The sequence below is a fragment of the Mercurialis annua genome, linkage group LG6 (genome assembly GCF_937616625.2).
Source record: "Mercurialis annua linkage group LG6, ddMerAnnu1.2, whole genome shotgun sequence".
Classification (NCBI taxonomy): domain Eukaryota; kingdom Viridiplantae; phylum Streptophyta; class Magnoliopsida; order Malpighiales; family Euphorbiaceae; genus Mercurialis; species Mercurialis annua.
Window position 1 is genome coordinate 24,111,643 of NC_065575.1, and position 13,720 is coordinate 24,125,362.

Below are 13,720 nucleotides of genomic sequence, written 5' to 3' on the forward strand. Positions count from 1 at the left end.
ACAATTTAGCCCCAAAATGCCTCCACATCCAAATTTTCAAAATTAACTCCTTCAATCCCGCTAATTGACTTATTATATTTTATTCTAAATTTCCGATATAATTAAATTACATTCTCCTTAATTTAATTTATCGGAAATCACGACACGTGGCATGACTTAATTACCTTAAAATATTTTGGGGTATTACAATGGAAATGCTCCACGCAGTAGTGGTCTTTATATTTTAAATGTTGAAGACACTAATGAAAAATCAATCTATAACATCAATGCTAAGAAGTTTAAGTCAAATGATTTAAACTCTACTTATCTCTAGCATTGTCGTTTAGGCCATATAAATGAGAAACGCATATCAAAACTTCAAAGAGAAGGACTTTTGAATTCATTTGATTATGAATCATTTGAAACATGTGAATCTTGTCTAATGGGCAAAATGACAAAAACACCTTTTATTGGACAAGGTGAAAGAGCTAAAAACTTATTGGGCCTTATACATACAGATGTATGTGGTCCATTAAGTACAAATGCTAGAGGTGGATTTCAGTATTTCATTACTTTTACTAATGATCTCAGTCGATATGGTTATGTTTATCTGATGAAACATAAATCTGAATATTTTGAAAAGTTCAAAATATTTAAGAATGAAGTACAAAATCAACTTGGTAAAAATATTAAAACACTAAGATCTGATCGAGGTGGTGAATATTTAAGCCAAGAATTTGTAGATCATCTAAAAGATTGTGGGATCGTTTCTCAATTGACTCCACCTGGAACACCACAATGGAATGGTGTGTCTTAACGGAGAAATCTAACTCTATTGGATATGGTTCGATCAATGATGAGTTAAACTGATCTTCCAATCTCATTTTGGGGTTATGCTTTAGAAACCGCTGCATTCATTTTGAATAGAGTTCCATCAAAGACAGTTGAAAAGACACCATATGAAATATGAACTGGAAAAACTCCTAGTTTGTCTTTTCTTAAGATTTGGGGATGTCAAGCTTATGTGAAGCGACTAATTTCAGATAAATTAGCACCCAAATCTGACAAATGCCTTTTTGTAGGATATCCTAAAGAAACTAAAGGATATTACTTCTACAATGCTTATGAGAACAAAGTGTTTGTTGCTAAAATTGTGTCTTTTTGGAAAGAGAATTTATTTCCAAAGGAACCAGTGGGAGTACAGTACAACTTGAAGAAATTCAAGAACCACAAAGTAGCATTGTACCAAGTATGGAACCTCAAAAGAATCAACAAGCAATTGCTGAACCAGTACAAGTACCACAAGGCCAAAGGAGGTCTGATAGGACACGTCATAATCCTATGAGATATGGATTTCTCATTACTGAGAACAATGATGTGACGATTGTGGATCAAGAAGAACCCACATCCTATCAAGAGGCCATAAATAGTCCTGACTCTGAAAAATGGCTCGAAGCCATGAGATCTGAAATGCAATCCATGTATGATAATCAAGTTTGGACCTTGATTGACCCAACGGATGGTGTAAAAACCATTGGGTGCAAATGGGTCTTCAAAATGAAGACTGACATGGATGGAAATGTGCATACCTATAAAGCAAGACTAGTTGCAAAAGGTTTCAGACAAATACATGGTATAGACTATGATGAAACCTTTTCACCAGTTGCTATGCTCAAATCCATTCGAATTCTCCTTGCATAGCTGCATATTATGACTATGAGATATGGAAAATGGATGTCAAAACAGCGTTTCTTAATGGAAACTTACTTGAGGATGTGTACATGACACAACCTGAGGGTTTTGCCAGTCCAGAGAATTCTGGAAAGGTTTGCAAACTTCAAAAATCCATTTATGGATTAAAGCAAGCTTCTCGGAGTTGGAATCTTCGTTTTGATGAAGCAATCAAAGAGTTTGGATTCATCAAGAATGAAGATGAACCTTGTGTGTACAAGAAGGTTAGTGGGAGCGCGATTGTTTTCTTAGTTCTTTATGTTGATGACATACTACTCATTGGAAACGACATTCCCATACTGCAAAATGTTAAATCATGGTTAGGGAAGTGTTTTTCAATGAAAGACTTGGGCGATGCTGCTTATATATTAGGCATCAAGATCTATAGAGATAGATCTAGAAGACTCATTGGCCTAAGTCAAAGCACTTATGTTGATAAGGTATTAAACAGGTTTAGTATGCAAGACTCCAAGAGAGGATTCTTGCCAATGTCACATGGCATCAGTCTCAGCAAGACTCAGTGTCCTAAGACACAGGATGAGCGAGACTGCATGAGTAAGATTCCATATGCTTCTGCTATTGGATCTATCATGAACGCAATGTTGTGCACTCGACCTGATGTCTCGTATGCTTTGAGTACAACGAGCAGATACCAGTCAAATCTAGGTGAAAGTCATTGGGCAGCAGTTAAGAACATCCTTAAGTACTTGAGAAGAACCAAGGATGCATTCTTGCTATATGGTGGTCAGGAAGATGAGTTGATTGTAAAGGGTTACACAGACGCTAGCTTCCAAACTGACATTGATGATTATAAATCACAGTCAGGATATGTGTTTTGTTTGAATGGAGGTGCTTTCAGCTGGAAGAGCTCGAAGCAGGACACCGTTGCTGATTCTACAACAGAAGTTGAATATATAGCTGCTTCAGACGCAGCTAAGGAGGCTGTTTGGATCAAAAAGTTCATAACTGGATTAGGAGTTGTTCGTAGTATATCCGATCCAGTGAACTCGTTATGTGATAACAATGGGGCCATAGCACAAGCAAAGGAGCCCAGATCACATCAGCGATCCAAACACATACTTAGACGTTATTATCTCATTCGAGAAATCATTGAGAGAGGAGACGTGAAGATATGCAGAGTTTTGACAAATGATAATGTTGCTGATCCGCTAATTAAGGCTCTTCCACAGCCTAAGCATGAGAGTCATACTAGGTCCATGGGAATTAGATTTAATGTAGATTGGGCCTAGTGCAAGTGGGAGATTATTAGTGATATGCACTAGGTCAATCATGTTTGACCATGTTTTAACTTTATCATTTTGTTATTTATTGATTGGCAGTTTTTATCATTTTATATTAATGATTAAAATGCTTGAATGGTTAATTCTTTCTAAGGTCATCAAGTATGTGACATGATAGTAGAACCCTTAGGTTTAATAAAAGAATTATATACCATCTATCCCTAGTCTTAATAGAACATTGAGACTAGTATGATGTTGACTGATGATTATGTTTTACTAATCATGTATATGAGATATTAAGTCAAATCATAGGTGCTATTTGAGAAATAAGGCACTGGATGACCCACTGTGAGAATACTACATAGATCACTCTCATAAGTAATTCTCATTACAGTTCTATTAGTATAATCCTTTGACCTTGAAATCATCATGGATTTCTACATAGCTATTTCATATTTTGATACAGTCTTACATATCTTTAACAGGATAATGGAATAGATTGTCATTGGATATGAAAGTAACTGTGAGAAATGTGAGTGACTGAGAAGGAATTTGTCCGTCATTTATTTGAGTAAGATATCTATGGGCCCCTTGAAGAAGATAGACGGAAGGAAATGCATGGCCATGCTAAATGAATTGATAAAGAGTTATCATTTTCAGTATACTTAGAGTCAAGAAACTAATGATTGAATATTATAAGGATGACAGGACTATGCCTTATATTCAATCTGGATATCGAGAGACAAATGGATTAAAATATTATTGTAAATGGTTAAATCAGATTATCGATATTCGTAAAACTTGGGTAGTCATAATGTCTTACTAGAGGCCACTTATGACTTCTGAGTTGAAATAGGGATTTCGAGCCTACTGCCAACGTTATATGAACCTACAGGGTCGCACACTAAGAACAGGCCCAAAACAGTTATGGGTTGTACAAGCCCAATGTGATTAAGTGATTAATTATATATATATTAATAAATATATATATTAATTCGAAATTTAAGGATAAGTGTTTTCTTTAATTTATTATTTTTGGAAGATAATAAATATAGTAATTAATATATATATGGATGATTATCAAAAAGGAGTTTTTGATAAACATAAACTTGTAGAATTGCAATGAGATTGAAATTCGAATTTGTCTCAAACCCTAGTGTTGTTGTATCACTATAAATACACATTAAGCAATTAGTTTGAGAATGACGAAATTCATTATTCACTAAATCACTAAAAATTCGAAATTGCTTGTGAAGCAATAGTGCTAGCACACAAGCAGTAGTTTTGGCTTAAATCTAAACGTTTAAAAACGTTACGAAACAAATCCAAAGTTTTCCCATTTTAGCTATTTAAGCCAAACGTTACGAAACAAATCCAAACGTTTCATCTTTTTGGGGGTTTTAAGCCAAACGTTTACAAACGTTACGAAACAAATCCAAACTTTTCACCTTTTTAGCAATTTAACCCAAACGTTTAAAAAGTTACGAAACAAATCCAAACGTTTCACCTTTTTAGCAATTTAAGCCAAACGTTTACAAACGTTACGAAACAAATCCAAACTTTTCACCTTTTTAGCAATTTAACCCAAATGTTTACAAACGTTACGAAACAAATCCAAACTTTTTACCTTTTTAGCGATATAAGCCGAACGTTTACAAACGTTACCAAAAAAGCCAAACACATCACATTTTTAGTGATTTAAGCTAAACGTTTACAAACGTTACGAAACAAAACCAAACATTTCACTTTTCAGTAATTTAAGCCGAACGTTTACAAATGGGACGAAACAAATCCAAACGTTTCACTTTTTTAGCGATTTAAGCCAAACGTTTATAAACGTTACAAAACAAAACCAAACATTTCACCTTTTTAGTGATTTAAGACAAACGTTTACAAACATTACGAAACAAAACCAAACATTTCACCTTTTTAGCGATTTAAGCCAAACATTTACAAACATTACGAAACAAATTAAAACATTTCATCTTTTTAGCAATTTAAGCAAAACGTTTACAAACGTTACGAATCAAATCCAAACATTTCCCCTTTTTAGTCATTTAAGCCAAACATTTACAAACGTTACGAAACAAATCAAAACGTGTCACCTTTTTAGTGATTTAAGCCAAACGTTTAAAACGTTACGAAAAAAATCCAAATGTTTAAAACGTTACGAAACAAATTCAAATCCAAAGAGTTTAAAACGTTATGAAACAAATCCAAACGTGGAAAGGTGAAACGATTTGGGGAAACGTTTACAAAAGTTACGAAACAAAACCAAACGTTTACCATTTTTAGCAGTTTAAACCAAAGGTTTTAAACGTTACGAAACAAAATCAAACGTTTAAAACGTTACGAAACAAATCCAAATCAAAACGTGAAAATGTTAAACAATTTGGGGAAATGTTCACAAACGTTACGAAAAAAAACCAAACGTTTCCCAATTTTAGCGATTTAAGCCAAACGTTTTAAACGTTACGAAACAAAACCAAACGTTTAAAACGTTACGAAACAAATCCAAACGTTTCCCCATTTTAGCAATTTAAGCCGAACATTTACAAACTTTACGAAACAAAACCAAATGTTTCATCTTTTTAGCGATTGAAGCCAAACATTTACAAACGTTATGAAACAAAACCAAACGTTGAAAACGTAACGAAACAAAACCAAACGTTTCCTCTCTTTAGAGATTTATGCCAAACGTTTAAAACGTTACGAAACAAATCCAAACGTTTCCCCTTTTTTAGCGATTTAAGCCAAACATTTACAAACGTTACGAAACAAATCCAAAGGTTTCACCTTTTTAGCGATATAAGCCAAACGTTTACAAACTTTACAAATTAAATCGAAGCGTTTCACCTTTTTAGCGATTTAAGCCAAACGTTACAAACGTTATAAAACAAAACCAAGCGTTTCCCATTTTTAGCGATTTAAGCCAAACGTTTACAAATGTTACGAAACAAATCCAAGCGTTTCCCCTTTTTAGCAATTTAAGCCAAACGTTTACAAATGTTACAAAAAAATCCAATCATTTCACCTTTTTAGCGATTTAAGCCAAACGTTTACAAACGTTACGAAACAAATCCAAACATTTTCCCATTTTAACGATTTAAGCCAAACATTTAAAAAGTTACGAAACAAATCCAAACGTTTCTTCTTTTTAGCTATATAAGCCAATCGTTTACAAACGTTACGAAACAAATCCAAGCGTTTCACCTTTTTAGTAGTTTAAGCCAAACGTTACGAACAAATCCAAGCGTTTCAACTTTTTAGCGATATAAGCCAAACGTTTACAAACGTTATGAAACAAATTCAAACGTTTGCCCATTTTAGCGGTTTAAGCCAAAAGTTTAAAACGTTACGAAACAAATCCTAACATTTCACCTTTTTAGCGATTTAAGCCGAACGTTTACAAAAGTTACGAAACAAAACCAAATGTTTCCCAATTTTAGCTATTTAAGCCGAACATTTACAAACGTTAAGAAACAAATCCAAACGTTTCACCTTTTTAGCAATTTAAGCCGAACATTTACAAAGGTTACGAAACAAATACAAACGGTTCACCTTTTTAGCTATTTAAGTCAAACGTTTACAAACGTTACAAAACAAATCGAATCGTTTCACCTTTTTAGCAATTTAAGCCAAACGTTTACAAATATTACAAAACAAATCGAAGAGTTTCACCTTTTTAGCAATTTAAGCCAAATGTTTACAAACGTTACGAAACAAATTCAAACGTTTCCCCATTTTAGCTATTTAAGCCAAACGCTTAAAATGTTACGAAACAAATCCTAACGTTTCACATTTTTTGCAATTTAAGCAGAACGTTTACAAACTTTGCGAAATAAAACCAAACGTTCCCCATTTTAGCGATTTAAGCCAAACATTTACAAACGTTACGAAACAAAGCAAAACGTTTCCCCTTTTTAGCGATTTAAGTAAAACGTTTACAAACGTTACGAAACAAATCCAAGAGTTTCACCTTTTTTAGTGATTAAAGCCAAACGTTTACAAATGTTACGAAACAAATCCAAACCTTTTACCTTTTTAGTAATTTAAGCCAAACGTTTACAAAATTTACGAAACAAATCAAAACGTTTCAACTTTTTAGCGATTTAACCCAAACGTTTACAAACGTTACGAAACAAATCCAAGCGTTTCACCTTTTTAGTGATTAAAGCCAAACGTTTACATATGTTACGAAACAAATCCAAGCGTTTTACCTTTTTAGAGATTTAACCTAAACGTTTACAAACGTTTCGAAACATATCCAAATGTTTCACATTTTAAGCAATATAAGCCAAATGTTTACAAACGTTACGAAACAAATCCAAGCGTTTCACCTTTTTAGCAATTTAAGCTAAACATTTACAAACGTTACGAAACAAATCCAAACGTTTCATCTTTTTAGCAATTTAAGCCAAACGTTTATATACGTTACGAAACAAATCCAAATGTTACACTTTTTTTAGCAATTTAAGCCAAACGTTTACAAACATTACGAAACAAATCCAAACGTTTCACCTTTTTAGCAATTTAAGCCAAACGTTTACCAACGTTACGAAACAAAAACAATTGTTTCACCTTTTTTGCAATTTAAGCCAAACGTTTACAAACGTTACAAAACAAATCCAAACGTTGCAATTTAGGCCAAATGTTTACAAATATTATGAAACAAATCCAAACGTTTCATCTTTTTAGCGATTTTAGCAAAACGTTTATAAACGTTACGGCTTAAATCACTAAAAACGTGAAACGTTAGGATTTGTTTCGTAACGTTTTAAACATTTGGTTTTGTTTCATAACCTTACAAAACCAAACGTTTCACCTTTTTAGCGATTTAAGCCAAACATTTACAAACGTTACGAAACAAATCCAAACGTTTCACCTTTTTCACTATTTAAGCCAAACGTTTACAAACGTTACGAAACAAATCCAAATGTTTCCCCATTTTAGCGATTTAAGACAAACGTTTAAAACGTTACGAAAAAAATCCAAACGTTTCACTTTTTTAGCGATTTAAGCCAAACGTTTACAAACGTTACGAAACAAATCCAAACGTTTCACCTTTTTGGCTATTTAAACCAAACGTTTACAAACGTTAAGAAACAAATCCAAGCGTTTTACCTTTTTGGCTATTTAAACCAAACGTTTACAAATTTTACGAAACAAATCCAAGAGTTTCACCTTTTTAGAAATTTAATCCGAACGTTTACAAATGTTACAAAACAAAATCAAACGTTTCACATTTTTATCGATTTAAGCCAAACGTTTACAAACGATACGAAACAAATCCAAGCGTTTCACCTTTTTAGCAATTTAAGCAAAACATTTACAAACATTACGAAACAAATCCATACTTTTCCCTTTTTTAGCGATTTAAGCCAAACGTTCACAAACGTTACGAAACAAATCCAAACGTTTCACCATTTTAGCAATTTAAGCCGAACATTTACAAGCGTTACGAAACAAAACCAAATGTTTCATCTTTTTAGCGATTGAAGCTAAACATTTACAAACGTTATGAAACAAAACCAAACGTTGAAAACGTAACGAAACAAAACCAAACGCTTCCTCTCTTTAGAGATTTATGCCAGACGTTTAAAACGTTACGAAACAAATCCAAACGTTTCCCCTTTTTAGCGATTTAAGCCAAACATTTACAAACGTTACGAAACAAATCCAAACATTTCACCTTTTTAGCGATTTAAGCCAAACGTTTACAAACTTTACAAATTAAATCGAAGCGTTTCACCTTTTTAGCGATTTAAGCCAAACGTTTACAAACGTTACAAAACAAAACCAAGCGTTTCCCATTTTTAGCGATTTAAGCCAAACGTTTACAAATATTACGAAACAAATCCAAGCGTTTCACCTTTTTAGCAATTTAAGCCAAACGTTTACAAATGTTACAAAAAATCCAATCATTTCACCTTTTTAGCGATTTAAGCCAAACGTTTACAAACGTTACGAAACAAATCCAAACATTTTCCCATTTTAACGATTTAAGCCAAACATTTAAAAAGTTACGAAACAAATCCAAACGTTTCTCCTTTTTAGCTATATAAGCCAATCGTTTACAAACGTTACGAAACAAATCCAAGCGTTTCACCTATTTAGTAGTTTAAGCCAAACGTTACGAACAAATCCAAGCGTTTCACCTTTTTAGCGATATAAGCCAAACGTTTGAAACAAATTCAAACGTTTGCCCATTTTAGCGATATAAGCCAAAAGTTTAAAACGTTACGAAACAAATCCTAACATTTCACCTTTTTAGTGATTTAAGCCGAACGTTTACAAAAGTTACGAAACAAAACCAAATGTTTCCCAATTTTAGCTATTTAAGCCGAACATTTACAAACGTTAAGAAACAAATCCAAACGTTTCACCTTTTTAGCAATTTAAGCCGAACATTTACAAAGGTTATGAAACAAATACAAACGTTTCACCTTTTTAGCTATTTAAGCCAAACGTTTAGAAACGTTACAAAACAAATCGAATCGTTTCACCTTTTTAGCAATTTAAGCCAAACGTTTACAAATATTACAAAACAAATCGAAGAGTTTCACCTTTTTAGTAATTTAAGCCAAATGTTTACAAACGTTACGAAACAAATTTAAACGTTTCCCCATTTTAGCTATTTAAGCCAAACGTTTAAAATGTTACGAAACAAATCCTAACGTTTCACCTTTTTTGCGATTTAAACAGAACGTTTACAAACTTTGCGAAATAAAACCAAACGTTCCCCATTTTAGTGATTTAAGCCAAACATTTACAAACGTTACGAAACAAAGCAAAACGTTTCCCCTTTTTAGCGATTTAAGTAAAACGTTTACAAACGTTACGAAACAAATCCAAGAGTTTCACCTTTTTAGTGAATAAAGCCAAACGTTTACAAATGTTACTAAACAAATCCAAGCCTTTTACCTTTTTAGTAATTTAAGCCAAACGTTTACAAACTTTACGAAACAAATCAAAATGTTTCAACTTTTTAGCGATTTAAGCCAAACGTTTACAAACGTTACGAAACAAATCCAAGCGTTTCACCTTTTTAGTGATTAAAGCCAAACGTTTACATATGTTACAAAACAAATCCAAGCGTTTTACCTTTTTAGGGATTTAACCTAAACGTTTACAAACGTTTCGAAACATATCCAAATGTTTCACATTTTAAGCAATATAAGCCAAATGTTTACAAACGTTACGAAAGAAATCCAAACGTTTCATCTTTTTAGCGATTTTAGCAAAACGTTTATAAACGTTACGGCTTAAATCGCTAAAAACGTGAAACGTTAGGATTTGTTTCGTAACGTTTTAAACATTTGGTTTTGTTTCATAACCTTACAAAACCAAACGTTTCACCTTTTTAGCGATTTAAGCCAAACATTTACAAACGTTACAAAACAAATCCAAACGTTTCACCTTTTTCGCGATTTAAGCCAAACGTTTACAAACGTTACGAAACAAATCCAAATGTTTCCCCATTTTAGCGATTTAAGACAAACGTTTAAAACGTTACGAAAAAAATCCAAACGTTTCACTTTTTTAGCGATTTATGCCAAACGTTTGCAAACGTTACGAAACAAATCCAAACGTTGCACCTTTTTGGCTATTTAAACCAAACGTTTACAAACGTTAAGAAACAAATCCAAGCGTTTTACCTTTTTGGCTATTTAAACCAAACGTTTACAAATGTTACTAAACAAATCCAAGAGTTTCACCTTTTTAGCAATTTAATCCGAACGTTTACAAATGTTACAAAACAAAATCAAACGTTTCACATTTTTATCGATTTAAGCCAAACGTTTACAAACGATACGAAACAAATCCAAGCGTTTCACCTTTTTAGCAATTTAAGCCAAACGTTTACAAACATTACGAAACAAATCCATACTTTTCCCTTTTTTAGCGATTTAAGCCAAACGTTCACAAACGTTACGAAACAAATCCAAACGTTTCACCTTTTTAACGATTTAAGCCAAACGTTTACAAACGTTACAAAACAAATCCAAGCGTTTCACCTTTTTAGCGATTTAGGCGAAACATTTACAAACATTACGAAACAAAACCAAGCGTTTCACCTTTTTAGCAATTGAAGCCAAACGTTTACAAACGTTACGAAACAAATCCAAACGTTTCCCCTTTTTACCGATTTAAGCCAAACATTTACAAACGTTACGAAACAAATTTAAATGTTTTCCAATATTGGCGATTTAAGCCAAACGTTTAAAACTTCACGAAACAAATCCTAATGTTTTACCATTTTAGCGATTTAAGCCAAAAATTTACAAACGTTACGAAACAAATCCAAACGTTTCACCTTTTTTGCTATTTAAGACAAACGTTTACAAACGTTACGAAACAAATCCAAACGTTTCCCCATTTTAGCAACTTAAGCCAAACGTTTAAAACGTTACAAAATAAATCCAAACATTTCACCTTTTTAGCTATATAAGCCAAATGTTTACAAACGTTACGAAACAAATCCAAACGTTTCTCCTTTTTGGCGATTTAAACCAAAACGTTTACAAACGTTACGAAACAAATCCAAGCGTTTTACCTTTTTAGCAATTTAATCATGTAATACTCCGTGTTTTTCCGGCTTGTTCCGATGATTTTTCGATGTGTTTCGGGTTTGTCCTTGCTGGTTTGGTTCCTTGAAACCATGGTTTGGTTTTCATAACCTTCGGTGTGTTGCTTTGATTAGGTTACGAGCCTTATCGAATAAGTGTTTATGTGTTTTCCTGATATGACATGCTTTAGTAAAATGTCCATATCTCCCAATTGCACCGTCGGATCGGGCCGCCGTTCGGATATGTTGTTCCTGAGAGGATTTACTAAAATCTAGTCGGTCGGATCGTGTTTTTATAGAGTTCGCGGGCGCGAACTATAGTTAGCGGTCGCTAACTAATGCTGTTGAAGTTGGCGGGTGCGAACTATACTTAGCGGGCGCGAACTTGCACTGTTCAGTTCGCTGTTTTTCTATTTAAAGACCCCTTATTCGACCTAAACTCTTTTCCTTCGATTTTAAAACCCTAAAACGGCTGGAGTCATATTCTAACTCATTCCTATCAACATTCCTCTCAATTTTAATCCTTGGTAAGTGTTTGTAATCTTTCCTTTGTGGTTTTAAATCTAGTTCTTCAATTCTAGCAATTCTAAATCCTATATCCCTATATGTGTGTGGTTGTAGGCTGATTTGGGTTGATTGATTTCTGGGTTTTATTGTTCTTAGTCTAATCAAGAGGTATGTGGTTCTAATCCCTTCTTATGTGGTGTAGAGATTGCTAGATTGTTGTATGAATCAATACTTGGGTGTTTTGGCCTTATATTTTCTGTTTTGCTTTGATTTCAAATTCTAGAAATAATCTTTGTGTATTGGTTGTGATTTATGGATGTTTTCTATCCATTGGATGATTGGAATACTTGTTTGATTGAAGGGTTATATGGAATTTTTGTCGTTCTTGATTTATAATTCTGTTTTAAGCCTTTATTAAAAATCTGGAAATTGTTTGAGTATATAATGGATGTTAGTTTACCTTGGGTTATTTGGATAACAAATTGTTGTTATGGCATTTAAGGTAGAATTGTTTTACAATGGTTTTAAAGGCTATCTAAGTGTATAGTTCAGATCTGAGTTTATTATTTCAATGTGTTTTGGAATCATGTTTATTTACACTTAATGTGTTTTAATTGAGAAGTATGAACTCCGGGTGGAATTGTCAAGCGTTGACAATCTATTGGTTATTATTGCTATTTGTGGTATTGGTTTGATTTTGGTTAAACTTATAGTGAGTTCCTTGTTTTCAAATACATTGGTTTGGTTTTAAAGGATTTAACTTTGGATTTTACTATGGTTGGGTCGGGTTAGACTTGTGTCGCCCGACATGTTGTGTTAAGCATATAGTTGATATATGGCTAACACACTACTCTGGGATTTCTTAGATTTCGAAAAGGGTGTTGTTGAATTATATTACTCTGGATTGTTTTTTTGAAAACGAGAACTCACCTAAACTTAACTAGTTATTGTATTGGTTGGATATGTATGTACTTTGGTTTTGGGATTACTGTGTTTCGAATGTTGATCTTTGGTTGTGTTAAGATGCTAGTCCTATATGGTGTCTTAATCTTAGAGTTAGGGGTTGTTCATAGTTTAACATATACATTGTTTTAGACTCGTCGACTGCTCGTGCTTCGGAGTCTACGCAGGGTTAGCTGTTTGCTAAGATTCACGCGGATAAGAAAGCAGTGAGTTTGTAGTGCTATTTACCGCTTTATTAATTACCGCAATTTATTTTAATATTATAAATGTTTTCGAACTGTTTTAAGCGATTATGGATCTAGATTGAAACGAGCTACTCGATAGGCTTGTATCGAGACTGTGTGCACCGGTAAGTACTCTGGGATCGGCAGACTAAGGTATTGCTTACGCTGGTAATTTGACGAGGATTTGTTCCTGTCAACTCTAGGTTTATCATTATGTTATGACATACTTACGATGGGATCATTTCAATACTGTTATTCCATAATCATACTATATTAGTATACAAGGTTTTGATTTAAGGGTTTTAAGCTTAATAAATGTAAATAGTATTGCAAACTCATCTCAGTATATCTGACCCCGTTGTTTTCCCAATTATTCCAGGTTTATGATTTGAAAGCTTGGTCATCTCCAATTCTTGATTCTTGGAGGTTTTTATGTCAATAAAACTAGTCTATTGTTTTAAACTCTTAGACCGCAGTAGAACTAGTATTTATATTGATTATCGTAC

The 13,720-nt window shown here is 33.3% G+C and overlaps 1 long non-coding RNA gene across 1 annotated transcript; it reads left to right on the forward strand.

The window, feature by feature from the left end:
• Positions 1–11,977: 11,977 nt before the first annotated feature.
• Positions 11,978–13,227, forward strand: LOC126686353 (uncharacterized). The gene is made up of 3 exons (XR_007643922.2): positions 11,978–12,047; positions 12,142–12,195; positions 13,123–13,227. It is a non-coding gene; the product is annotated as an uncharacterized LOC126686353 (long non-coding RNA).
• The last annotated feature ends 493 nt before the right edge of the window (positions 13,228–13,720 follow it).